The sequence below is a fragment of the Ovis canadensis genome, chromosome 5 (assembly GCF_042477335.2).
Source record: "Ovis canadensis isolate MfBH-ARS-UI-01 breed Bighorn chromosome 5, ARS-UI_OviCan_v2, whole genome shotgun sequence".
NCBI classification, from domain to species: Eukaryota; Metazoa; Chordata; class Mammalia; order Artiodactyla; family Bovidae; genus Ovis; species Ovis canadensis.
The window spans coordinates 90,805,831-90,820,457 of NC_091249.1; the positions used below are offsets into that span (position 1 = coordinate 90,805,831).

The 14,627-nt window shown below is 38.8% G+C and overlaps 1 pseudogene; it reads right to left on the reverse strand.

The window, feature by feature from the left end:
* Positions 1-12,384: 12,384 nt before the first annotated feature.
* On the reverse strand, positions 12,385-14,140 carry LOC138440470 (chromobox protein homolog 3 pseudogene; annotated as a pseudogene).
* Between the last annotated feature and the right edge of the window lie 487 nt (positions 14,141-14,627).

Sequence of the window (14,627 nt, forward strand, 5' to 3'; positions counted from 1 at the left end):
CCTGAAACTGAGGTCCTGGAGTTGCAAAAGTGACTACTGGCAGTCTGTAGTCTGATTAAGGACTTTGCTAAAAACCCTGTCATCCTGGGAAAGAAGGGGAATGCATTCCAGGTGCCCCTGATGAATGGAATCATCACAGTACCAAGAGGATGAGATATGGTGATCAAACTTCACTCATTCCACATTTCCATTCATTTCCACAGTATTTTTCTTTTAATTCTTTCACTTAGAAATATATTTTCAAAACTTATCATGACATCATTATTTTGAAAGTGAAAATGGTAAAATGTCATAAGTAGAAGGGAACTGAAAATAAATAGACGTCTACAACACAACCACCCCATTAAATTCTGGCTACCCACTATTAGCTAGGGAAGGGTCTGTGCCCAAGGGTCTCTTGGTGAAACAAAGGAGATGAACAAACACTAAAGGAATATTAAAGATATTCTAGCAATGTATAGAGATGTTCATTTTGATGTTATCAGAATTGTTGAAAGGCCATAGGGAAGAGGAAACTTTCTTCTACAAAATTCACTATTATTTATTTCTATGTCAAATGTGCTATCTGTAAGTCTATTAGGATTACCAGTATCATCTGTTTCCCTTTTAAATAAAGGAAATAAAGAAATAATACTCAGCTAGAAAGAGCACCAAAGTGCAATAAAAATGGGGTTGACAGACTGAAGTGGTAGTCTGTAACCACTAACAAGAGAGGCTGGCAAATGAGGAGGGGATGTCAAAATGTGGTAGGCAGGGCTGGAAGATATAGGATGAACTGCCCCGTTCTTCACGGAGGCCCCTCATACCATCTGCATGGCCCTACCTTGGAAGCCTAAACTTAATTCTAATCTTCTTTTTTTGTCTCATTTTTCAGTTATACTGAGATATAATTGATATACAACATTAGTTTGAGGTGTATGACATAATGATTGATATGTGTATATGTTATGAAATTATCACCATGATAAATTTAGGTAACATCCTTCACCTCCCATAGTTACACATTCTTTCTTGTGATGAGAACTTTTAAGGTCTATTCTTTTAACAACTTTCAAATATACAATAGAGTACTCTTAACTATAGTCAACACAGTGTACATTACATCCCCAGCACTTATCAATCTGAAAACTGAAAGTTTGTACCTTTTGACTACTTTAGCCCATTTTCCTAGTCTGATCCTGCCTCTGATAATCACCACTCTGTTCTTTGTTTCTGAGGTGTTTTTTGTTTTGTTTTTTTAAATTCCATATGTAAGCAATATCATATAGTATCTATCTTTCTTTTTCTGACCAGTTTCATCTAGCATAATGCCCTTGAGGTCCATCCATGTTATAACAAATGGCAGATTTTCCTTCTTTCTCATTTATTGTTCAGTCGCTAAATTGTGTTCGACTGTGCTTATTGCCAAATTCAGACTTAAATTGAAGAAAGTAGGGAAAACCACTAGACCATTCAGGTATGACCTAAATCAAATCCCTTATGATTATACAGTGGAACTGAGAAATAGATTTAAGGGCCTAGATCTGATAGAGTGCCGGAGGTTCGTGACATTGTACAGGAGACAGGGATCAAGACCATCCCCATTGAAAAGAAATGCAAAAAAGCAAAATGGCTGTCTGGGGAGACCTTACAAATAGCTGTGAAAAGGAGAGAAGCGAAAGCAAAGGAGAAAAGGAAAGATATAAGCATCTGAATGCAGAGTTCCAAAGAATACCGAGAAGAGATAAGAAAGCCTTCCTCAGCGATCAATGCAAAGAAATAGAGGAAAAGAACAGAATGGGAAAGCAAGCCTAGAGATCTCTTCAAGAAAATTAGAGACACCAAGGGAACATTTCATGCAAAGATGGGCTCGATAAAGGACAGAAATTTTATGAACCTAAGAGAAACAGAAGATATTAAGAAGAGGTGGCAAGAATACACAGAAGAACTGTACAAAAAAGAACTTCATGACCAAGATAATCACGATGTTGTGATCACTCACCTAGAGCCAGACATCTGGAATGTGAAGTCAAGTGGGCCTTCGAAAGCATCATTACGAAGAAAGCTAGTAGAGGTGATGGAATTCCAGTCGAGCTATTTCAAATCCTGAAAGATAATGTTGTGAAAGTGCTGCACTCGATATGCCAGCAAATTTGGAAAACTCAGCAGGGGCCACAGGACTGGAAAAGGTCAGTTTTCATTCCAATTCCAAAGAAAGGCAATGCCAAAGAATGCTCAAACTACTGCACAATTGCACTCATCTCACATGCTAGTAAAGTAATGCTCAAAATTCTCCAAGCCAGGCTTTAGCAATACGTGAACCATGAACTTCCTGATGTTCAAGCTGGTTTTAGAAAAGGCAGAGGAACCAGAGATCAAATTGCCAACATCTGCTGGATCATGGCAAAAGCAAGAGAGTTCCAGAAAAACATCTATTTCTGCTTTATTGACTATGCCAAAGTCTTTGACTGTGTGGATCACAATAAACTGTGGAAAATTCTGAAAGAGATGGGAATACCAGACCACCTGACCTGCCTCTTGAGAAACCTATATGTAGGTCAGGAAGCAACAGTTAGAACTGGACATGGGACAACAGACTGGTTCCAAATAGGAAAAGGAGTATGTCAAGGCTGTATATTGTCACCCTGCTTATTTAACTTATATGCAAAGTACATCATGAGAAAGGCTGGACTGGAAGAAGCACAAGTTGGAGTCAAGATTGCCAGGAGAAATATCAATAACCTCAGATATGCAGATGACACCACCCTTATGGCAGAAAGTGAAGAGGAAAAGCCTCTTGATGAAAGTGAAAGAGGAGAGTGAAAAAGTTGGCTTAAAGCTCAACATTCAGAAAACAAAGATTATGGCATCTGGTCCCATCACTTCATGGGAAATAGATGGGGAAACAGTAGAAACAGTGTCAGACTTTATTTTTCTGGGCTCCAAAATCACTGCAGATGGTGACTGCAGCCATGAAATTAAAAGACGCTTACTCATTAAAAGAAAAGTTATGACCAACCTAGATAGCATATTGAAAAGCAGAGACATTACTTTGCCAACAAAGGTCCGTCTAGTCAAGACGATGGTTTTTCCTGTGGGCATGTATGGATGTGAGAGTTGGATTGTGAAGAAAGCTGAGTGGAGAAGAATTGATGCTTTTGAACTGTGGTGGTGGAGAAGACTCTTGAGAGTCCCTTGGACTGCAAGGAGATCCAACCCGTCCATTCTGAAGGAGATCACCCTGGGATTTCTTTGGAAGGAATGATGCTAAAGCTGAAACTCCAGTACTTTGGCCATCTCATGTGAAGAGTTGACTCATTGGAAAAAACTTTGATGCTGGGAGGGATTGGGGGTAGGAAGAGAAGGGGACGACCGAGGATGAGATGGCTGGATGGCATCATTGACTCGATGGACGTGAGTCTGAGTCAACTCCGGAAGTTGGTGATGGATAGGGAGGCCTGGTGTGGTGTTATTCATGGGGTCGCAAAAAGTTGGACACGACTGAGCAACTGAACTGAACTGAACTGTGCAATTCTGTGGACTGCAACACACCAGTTCTCTGTCCTTCACTAACTCCCAGAGTTTGCTCAGATTCATGCTCATTGAGTCGGTGATGCTATCTAGCCATCTTATTCTCTGACAACCCCTTCTTTTACCTTCAATCTTTCCTGCTATCAGGTTCTTTTCAATGTGTTGGCTTTTCACATCAGGTGGCCAGAGTATTGGAGCTTCAGCCTCAGCAACAGTCCTTCCAATGAATAGTCCAACCCAATCAAAGGGTTGATTTCCTTTAGGATTGACTGGTTTGATCTTCTTGCAGTCCAAGGGACTCTCAAGAGTATTCTTCAACACCACAGTTCAAAAGCATCAATTCTCGGGTGCTCAGCCTTCTTTATGGTCCAACTCTCACATTTGTACACCACTGCTGAAAAAAAACAAAAACGTAGCTTTGACTATACAAACCTTTGTCAGCAAAGTGAAGTCTCTGTTTTTTAATATGTTGTCTAGTTTTTAGCTTTTCTTCGAAGGAGCAAGCATCTTTTAATTTCATGGCTGCAGTCACCATCTGCAGTGATTTTGGAGTCCAAGAAAATAAAATCTGTCTATGTATACATCACATTTTCTTTATCCATTCATCTGTTGATGGATACTTAGGTTCTTTTCATACCTTGGCATGAAATAAATAAATCAAATTGTAAATAATTCAGGGCTTGCCTTGTGGCTCAGACAGTAAAGAATCTGCCTGCAATGCAAGAGACCTGATTCAATCCCTGGGTTGGGAAGATCTCCTGGAGAAGGGAATGGCAACCCACTCCAGTATTCTTGCCTGGAGAATATCGTGGACAGAGGAGCCTGGCAGGCTACAGTCTGTGGGGTCACAAAGAGTTGGATATGAGTGAGCAACTAATTTTATATTTGAATCTAATGTTCTTAATGCAAAACAGTGGCCAAAATATCATGAGAAACTTTAGCAAATATTTCAAAAGGTGTTTTCACTGCCCTGAATATGTCTTACTACTGTATGAAAGTGCAGTTGCAACAGCAAAATTAGAGGGTCATGTTTTATTATAGTGATTGTTTTTGCAATCCATGTTTCTGATGTATGAACTAGAGAATATTGTGTCATGTCAGAAAGCATCCATGATTGTAACTATCACCTTGGCTAGGCAGCGAAGTAAAGAAATCAACTTCTTTTCTGGGCCAATGATAAATATCATAAGTATGACAAAGAATCAGAAAACCGTTTGACATCAAAATGGGAATAGTGATTACTGACAAATAACTGACAAATAATACTCTATCATTCCACCTATAACACCATTGCATATAGGTTAAATCCATATTTATTGGACTGAAATAATATGAATAAAATACACATGGCAATGATGATGAAGACAAAGGAGGAGAATAAAAGAGGTTAGATAAAACTTATTTGATAGTACTTTTTTTTCTATTTTTGACATAAAATATCTCAGTTTATTCCTAAACTCATTTAACAGTTAATGAAACTTGACTCTAGAGAGTAACTTAATCTCCACAGATCACCTTTTTGATTAATGTCATAGTCACTAAGAGGAACCAATTCTAATTTTCAGTCCCACTCAATGAAAACTAGTTGTAAGAATAATAGTATTATTTTAAAAATAGCAATAATAATGGACATTTATTGATGGCTTATCATGAACCAACCTTTTACAGAAGCTATTTTTTAGTTTTAACACCAATCTATGAATCAAGTAATATTAGTGTCCTAATTTTATAGATGAGGAGATGAAGTTCAGAGGATTTAGGCAATTTTCTTGAAGTTTTATATAGCTCATAAACAACAGAGCTGGGACAATACACAGACTCTTAATTATTTATTCATTGATTTATGTTTAGCCCAGTGGTCTTCACGGCTGCGAGCAGCTGTTCTGTAGCTTCAGTGAGCCCCAGGGGCTACCCTGTAGTTGCGGTGCACAGGCTTCTCACTGTGGCGGCTTCTCTTATCACGTAGCGTGGGCTCTAGGGCACTCAGGCTTCAGTGGATGTAGCATACAGCCTCAGTAGTTTGTGGCACATGGGCTTAAGTTGCCCCAAGGCATGTAAAATCTTCCTGAACTAGGGATCGAACCCGTGTCCCCTGCACTGGTGGATTCTTAGCCACTGGACCACCAGGAAAATCAGACTTATTTTAACTTTGTGAACTTTGAGGTTCTTATGTGTCTGTTCTCAAGCCAACTCCAATGTAAATATTTTAGAAGGATATCTAATTCATGGAGATAGACATCTCACAGCACAAATATCAGGTGTTCATGGTTATCTGCACTTCCAAGAACCAAATCTTGAAAATCCTCTCAGAATCACCCAGCTGGGGCACTATCCTCTGCCCCCACCTCTCACAACCGCAAACCCACAGAGGCATTAACTCCTCTCCTTAAATGAACTCCCACTGGCGGGTAATGTGTTACTGTCATTACTTTGTGCCATCATTTGCAGGCAGTGTTTGCCCATAGGACTTTTCACTTCCCGATATCTAAGCACATGGCTTCAGGTACTCCTGGTGCAGGGAATATGATCTTCTATTCTTCACACCCCTTGCCCAACACGTCCTTGCTTTTCAAATCTGTGCTCATGTATGTAAAGTTGTTCTTTCTGGGAATGATGTGGAGGAGTGGAATCCTGGATCATGGGGCATGAAGGTTTCAATTTTCAATAGCTATTATCCACTTGTTCTCTAATTGGTTGTTCCAGTATACATCCCTACCAGCCATGTAATAGAAGCTCTATTTCCACCACTCTCTGCAGCACATATTTTTAAATGTCTTCTACTTTCTGGTGAATATTCTGAAGGTAGAGAGGGAGGGAGGAATAACAGGATAAAATATACTAGTGTTACCCTCCCTGCCTACGTTAAGGCTGTGATTCAGAAAAGGTGATGCTCGATTGGCCTGAAATATAACCCTTTTAACTTCATCATTTAGCATATTCCCGGCTCTTCACCTCCATTGCCACTTCAGAGCCTGTCTCGTTTATCTCTGCTCTCTCTAACGTTAGCACCCACAGTGAAAAAGCCTCCACGAGGTGGGAGACCTGATGACACGATGCAGTTGAAATGCTGGAGACAGCATCCTGCATTGCCAAAGGAGACGTTCTGTGCCTCTGCATATTTAAAAGTTCACTTCTTTCTTTTCCTGGAAATACCATCAACATGAGTTGCATCCCCCACCGCCACTCTGCTTCCTCACTCACACCCTCCCTCCTGTCCCTAACCCCAGGCAGTACCTAAGGAATTAATGACCAGCTGAGGTTAATGAGTCCCCACTTGGCTCTGGGCCATCAACTCCCAGCTGGCCATTAATCCCCTAGAAATGCCCCACACCTTGGTAGTTAGTCTTTAATTATGGAAGGCATTAAAGATCGGAGAGAATCCTAAGTGAAATGAAAAGGCCATTTTTCACTGGTGCTCAGTGTGGGACATTTCAAGTCCAGGTGGCACCAGGAAACACAACCACACTGCGATTAAACCAACTGCTTCCAAGGAGGAGTCATCAATCTCTATTTTCTCCTTTGATCATCCAAATTCAAGGAGGCTATTCAAGGCTACCCCCAGGTCTAAGTCCAAGCAAATAACTTGTGTCCAATGCACTCTTGATTAAACTGTCTGAGGACTAGAACTTTGGACTCATTCAAGCCAGAGATAGCTTTATCTTCATGGCTGAGGGGGGAGTTAGTGGTTGTCTGTATGTTTTCATTTTTTTAAAGTTAGCTAAGATTTCTCCCTTTTATCCACCCATTCATCTTTACTACCAGTGTCTGAAACTAATCTATTAATTATTTCCTAGGGTCTGAGCAGTAGATTTTAAAATGGATTACTCAGAGAACTAGATTTTTTTTTCCCCCTCATGTGCCTTGCTACTTTTATTTTTCTTGGCTGGTGGGGTTGAAGGCACTAAACCACCACTGTTATATTAACCAAAGCAATAATATTTATACCCATTTTTAATATGGAGGTTTTAGTGCATGCAAATATTGAAACTTGCTAGATGAAAGTATTAAGTTTAAAGTTAAAATGTAGGCTTTTTGAGAAGGCTGGTTAACACACATTAACACTTTAGTGTTAATTAGTCTGAATTAAGTTAGTACCCAATCCAGTCTGAAGGAGAGATGTATTGAATGAATGGACCAAGACACTGACTCTTTGCGAAGGTCCCCAACTGCAGTAGAACCATTATGGCGTGTTTGTTGTGAGTACACAGGAGAAGTATTTAGAGGGTGCATTTTGAGTGAGCAGCCAGAGTGAGCCTGAGGCTCTGTGGAGTGAGAGGGAGAGTTGAGAGAGCTAGGCAAATAAAGCCTAAAGCAAACTTTACCTACTTCAGTGTTTTATTCTAGGGCGAATCTTATTGAAACATAACTCATTATTATTTTATCTAGCATGAAGAAAACATTAGATTAATATGAGGTTAATACAGTATTACACGAAATGGCAACCTCTCCAAAAGAGACAGAATGTAGAGCGAGGCAGTTTACGGGCCTGGATAGAACTTTTGAGACAAGAAACTGAATCTGTACCCTGATTATGCCCCTTACATAATGACAGGACTCCTGGCAATTGCCTCAACTCCATGGAGAAAAATAGTGCCTCCTTCTTGTTGTTTTGAAGCTCAAACAAAATAAGGCTTATAAATAATTGTACACAGTTCTTCATAGTTAACAGTTGATAACAAATGATATAGTTTATAGATAAATGTAGTTCAATCTATTTAATGAAAACTAGCAATCACATTAACGTGAAATCTTGGAGCCATCTTTGTTTTCTTTTGTTTGTCCTCTGAATAGAAACTGTCATAAAATCCACCCTGTATGTCTGTGCACATGTGTCTTTGCTGCCCAGCTACTGCCAACGAAACTCCTCAGATTAATCACTCCTTCACCTTCTCCATTTGGACCACTTAACCACCTGGTCCAAGCTCTCATTACTCTTGCTTATCCTACGGTTAGTCATCTTTAACTGATATTCTGGAGTGTGTTTCTCCTAGGGACCATCTGAGAGGGGCCGAGTTCTCTCTGGAATGTGTATCTCTGCTTTCCCTTTATTATGACTCACTCTTCAGTGCTTTCCTGCCTGGACTCAAGGACCCTCACTTGGTGGACTATTCCAGGAACTCACCTGAGACCTGGGACAAGACCATCCTCTTGTGCCTTATTTTCCAGCAACGTCTTTACAGAGGATATTAATAAATCTACTTCTCACCTATCCAAAAAAAAAAAAAAGGCTTTTTTTCAAATGTTGGGGTGGAGTTTTGTAACATGCTATGAAGAGCCCAGTGTTTTTTATAAACTACTTATCCAAATCTTCTACATCTTATTAGACTCCTCAGTAACTTCATCTCTCTTACACTTGGCCCATGGCACCCTTCATCTTTGACTGAAATTATATGTAAGCCTGTATTTTTTTACATCACTCATCTCAAATTCACTCGCATTGTTATTTTGCCTTGTTTGTTTGTTTTTGGTATGTATGTACAAGCCTTGACTCCTCAGTTATGTTGTACATTCAAGTTGATTATTTACAATTTTAACTCACTGACTATTCTGTGAGTATCCTTTCCACCATGTTTTTTCATTTTCTAAGCAACACAGGGATAATGTTGTTACAAAAGAAAGGCAAGCCCCTTTTTTCATGAAGCTTTCAGGTTAAGAGGGAGATAGACAAGATAGAGATAGACAAGATAGATGTCCATGAAAGAATCATTCTAATGTTTCAGTTCAGTCACTCAGTCGTGTCCGACCCTGCGACCCCATGAATGGCAGCACGCCAGGCCTCGCTGTCCATAACCAACTCTTGGATTTCACTTAGACTCACGTCCATCGAGTCAGTGATACCATCCAGCCATCTCGTCCTCTGTCATCCCCTTCTCCTCCTACCCTCAATCCCTCCCAGCATCAGAGTCTTTTCCAATGAGTCAACTCTTTGCATGAGGTGGCCAAAGTACTGGAGTTTCAGCTTTAGCATCATTCCTTCCAAAGAAATCCCAGGGTGATCTCCTTCAGAATGGACTGGTTGGATCTCCTTGCAGTCCAAGGGACTCTCAAGAGTCTTCTCCATCACCACAGTTCAAACACATCAATTCTTCAGCACTCAGCCTTCTTCACAGTCCAACTCTCACATCCATACATGACCACAGGAAAAACCATAGCCTTGACTAGATGGGCCTTAGTCGGCAAAGTAATGTCTCTGCTTTTGAATATACTGTCAAGGTTGGTCATAACTTTTCTTCCAAGGAGTAAGAGTCTTTTAATTTCATGGCTGCAGTCACCATCTGCAGTGATTTTGGAGCCCAGAAAAATAAAGTCTCACACTGTTTCCACTGTTTCCCCATCTATTTCCCATGAAGTGATGGGACCAGATGCCATGATCTTCGTTTTCTGAATGCTGAACTTTAAGCCAACTTTTTCACTCTCCTCTTTCACTTTCATCAAGAGGCTTTTTAGTTCCTCTTCACTTTCTGCCATAAGGGTGGTGTCATATGCATATGTTTACATAATTATAATTTGCAAAAAGAACACTTGCGAAAGGAATCTTACCTAGTCTTGAAAGTCAAAAAGCTTACTCAAAGAAAAGATGGGAAAGGAGTTATCTGATTAGGAGTTAACTATTGACTGCAGCCCACCAGGCTCCTCAGTCCACTATGGACTGAGGAGCCTGGTGAGCTGCAGTCCATGGGGTCGCTGAGGGTCGAACACAACTGAGCAACTTCACTTTCACTTTTCACTTTCACGCATTGGAGAAGGAAATGGCAACCCATTCCAGTGTTCTTGCCTGGAGAATCCCAGGGATGGGGAAGCCTGGTGGGCTGCCTTCTGTGGGGTTGCACAGAGTCAGACACGACTGAAGCGACTTAGCAGCAGCAGCACTGAAGGATGTGAAGTGGAAAAACTAGTGGGGCTAGAGCCAGGAAAGAAGAGAGAAATGGTGTGAAATAGGAGAAAGACTAGGCTTACTAAGTTGTCTGCAATTTCTCCTAAGAGAAATGATACACATTTATTGTCTCATGACAGCTCCCTACCTCCCAGATGTCTAGTGAATATATGTTGAGTGAATGTCGGAATGAAACGGTGACATTTGTGTAAATACTATTTTTGCCTTGTGCATTACTGAAGCCTGAATAGGAAATCTGTAATGATTTATTGGCAGGATACTCAAGGATTTAGACTTCTGACCCTGCTTCTACACTGATAAAAATTCTATGAATTATGTGGGAAAGTAATGAAGTGAAGAGATAAAGCCAAAAGAATATATTCCACTTAGAAATAATTATTGAATGTTTAGCTCTAGAAATGAATCATTAAGAAAGATTTCTTATGCTCTTATTTCTGACATATGTCAGAAGGAAGATCATCTGCTCTGGGTGATCCTGGATCATTGAGCCATGAGGATGTTGGCGGTTGGATGTCAGGAACAGAAGATGTTGATGGTTGGGGATCCCAGGAAGGATGGAGCAGGATGGTGCAGGGCTCCAAGGGATTCCATCTTGCAACTCAGAACGACACATGACTGCAAACTTATGAATTGTTTATTTCTGGGAATTTCCACTTAATATTTTCAGATTGCAATTTACCACAGGCAACCACAACTCCAGAAAGCAAACGGATAAAGAGGACTTCTGCACTCACTCCTTACCTCCTACCCCGTGGTGTTTTATTACACAGAATGGATATCTCCTACTTTCTTTTTCCTAAGACATCATCTGGTTTCCAAAGATTAAACTCATTTCTTCAGTCAGTCCAAGGTGACATATCTATTTAAAGAATTAATGGGTAGTCAGATTCCTTAGGGAAAATTAATGTGGTTAAATAGTAATAAAGGAACTTTCCAATAGAACATAAACAATACCATAATGAAGAATATTAAATCATATGTTTTGTCACAGAGCCCATTATAGAGCCAATTTTAAATTATAATAAATTTGCATTTGGCACTTGCTAGAGATTGGCAAATTTATTCATGTGAAAAATAGGGAATATAGATTATGTGTCTTTGGATTTCCCTGTTAGGGAGAACTAAAATATAATTACTCTTGTGTAAAGATTATCTATCTATCTATAATATATACATATATACACACAAATATATAACATACATTTGTTCTTAATCCATTAAATGCATTTTACTGACACAAAAGATATATTTTCCTTGAGGCATTTTAAAGCCTTAAAAATTAATGACAAGCAATAGAAAAATTAGTGATTTGATTTTTAAATGCCTCTCTCCTCCCAGAAACTGGCTAGCATTTTTCTCTAACACATGATGTATGATTTATGAAGGGGACTGGACAAAGAGAGGAGCAGCACGAGCCAGAAAGAGTGATTCAGAATTGGCTAGTGTGAAAGCCAAAATGCACCCAGACTGTCTCCGCAGCAGCAAACAGGAGACAATCTGGTCACCTTTAAATGACTGGCAACTATATCCTGCAACCACTTGCTGGCATTAGTGGAGCTAGGTTTTAGATCTTTCCCTCCATTTCCTGAAAGTTCTCTTGATTTTTTTTCCCCCTGAAGACAACCATCCATAATTTTGGACATCACATGCCATTTGTGACTTCTAGTTTCTTTTGCCTTCTACAAAGAAGGCATTATCAAACTTATTAGCTTGCTTCAATTCACTTAGTGATGACATACTAATGGCTCTAGAAGTATAGTATGATTTGTCATTTTTCAACAATACTTTTACCCATAAATTCCTCTCCCAAGAACTTGCCTGATACACAACTTTCATGTCTGTCTTTGTGTTGTTGATTACATAAAAGATTAGAAACAACTTAAAACATTGAACGATATGAAATTGGTGTGTTATTCATGGAAATAATTAAGAAGCTGGTTTATTTTTTTTTTTTTTTTTTTTTTTTTTTTTTTTTAAAGGAATATAAAACTATTTATTGACCACTGTTCACCAGTATTTACAATAAAGTAAACAATATACAGTTGAATAACATTCTGATTACTACAAAGTTATTGTTTTTCTTGGCTTCTGCTGAACTAGTAACCCAATATACTGAGAAAATTGAGCCTTCGTGTAAGGAATGGATCAGAGTCAAGTCTGAAAAAACATGTAGGTCAAGCATAGATTAGAAAAGTTTGTTCACTCATTTATTCCTGTAGATCATACACTGCCAATATTTTAAAACTATCTGATTAGGTTTCAATGAACAAATCTGAGACATCCCATGTATCACAACATTTCCTAAATATAGCACAGAGACTTCAATTTCTTGTAAAACAATGGTTCACCAAAAGGAACCATCAAGTGTCCATTTAACTAAGTTTTGCTTTGCTATATTAAAACATACTAGAATTTTTCTACTTTTTTCATTTGGTTGGGAAGGTTGTTGACAGTGATAAAAATTCTCTTTCCAGGGTTTCTGCATATAAAACTGCACTTATATGCAGATTCTGATAGGGATGCTTTAAAAAATTACCCAATTTAAACTCCTTAATTTATCTAATTAATTGCAAAATTATTTAATTTGAAAGGTTAAGACTTAAATTTTTAATCTAAGTTGAAGTTCTTATATTGCTCAAAATGATGTAATTCCAGAACATGGGCTTATCCATGGTTATGAAAGGCTGTTGTTTAAATATATTTACCAAAACAAAAACCACAACAAAAAATTAACTCCCAAACAATTTACATGTCTTTTATGTATACACATATAAAAAACTCAGAATGGTCCTCAGGCATATATGAGTTAAATGCAAATTCTAAATTCTGATTGAGTAATGACTATGGAGATTTCCTCCAACATTTAGAAAAACTGTTCTCTAATGCTGAGGAAATAATATATCATGGTATCAAATTCTTTCCTACTGAAGGAGGCAACTACAGAAAGCTTTTATTTGTTCAAAGTAACCAGTGCTACAGATGGAAAAAAACAAAAAACCCAATATAACTTCCCCAATATTACTTCAAAACAAACGTATCAAACCTGATTTTCATTAGAATGTAGTTATTTCTTCACACTAATAAATCAAAAAACCAAGACCCACATTTTATATATATATATAAATATATATAAAAGGCAATGCAAACAATTATTGAGCCTCATCTTCCGGACAAGAATGCCAAGTTAGTCTCTCTTCATAAAAAGCAATTACAATTTGAGGACACTTCATATTTGCCTCTTTTGCCAGTACCAAGTCTGCCTCATCAGAATCTTTCCATTTCATGAGGAACATTAATTCTCCACTGCTGTCTGTGGCACCAATTATTCGTTCTGGATCAAGACCTCTGGCAAAACCTCTTGGTTTATCAGCAGCATCTCTTTTCTTCTTTGATTTGCTATCATCAGATTCACTGTCAGACAAAGATTTTCTTTTTGTTCCATCTTTTTCTTTACCAGTCTGTAAATCCTTTCCACTTCAGGAAATACTCCACCTTCCCATTCACTACACGGCGGTCCAGCACTTTTTCTACTACAAATTCTTCAGGTTCTGCCTCTTCAACTTTTTTACTCTTTCCGTTTTGCTTCTTTCCCATTTTTTGCAATGTAGTTTTATTGGAGGCCATTTTTTATTGCAGACTTGAAGAGCTATTATTCACCGCCTCTGAGCTGCTCCGGGTCCCGGGTCTGCGACGTCTCCGGCCCTGCGCGCCTCAAGCTCCAGTCACATCCGAGGGGGAGGGAAGAAGCTGGTTTATTGAAATTAAGGATACTCAAATTGTATCATTAATGATGAAGACAGCATATAAAACAACGCAAACACACACCTATATATAAATGGAAGTTATACTTGGTATGCAAGATGAGCAATTTTTACGCTTTCCTGATTTTTTGTATATTTTGTTTTGTTTTTACAATAATCATGCATTATTTTTAAAATCCTAAAGGACTGGATGATAGTGGCAATATTTTTTTTCCTCTTTAAGTAAATATGCTTAATAGTAATAGAATTTCCAGTTATCATAGAAGATAATTTTTTTCTTACACCATAATTTGGTCAGGTTTCTCCAGAGAAACAAAATCAATCTGTGTCTGCGTGTATATGTGGACTTCCCAGGTGGCGCTAGTGGTAAAGGACCCCTCTTCCAATGCAGGAGATGTAGGAGATGTGGGTTCAATTCCTGGGTCAGGAAGATCCCCTGGAGAAGGGAATGGCAACCCACT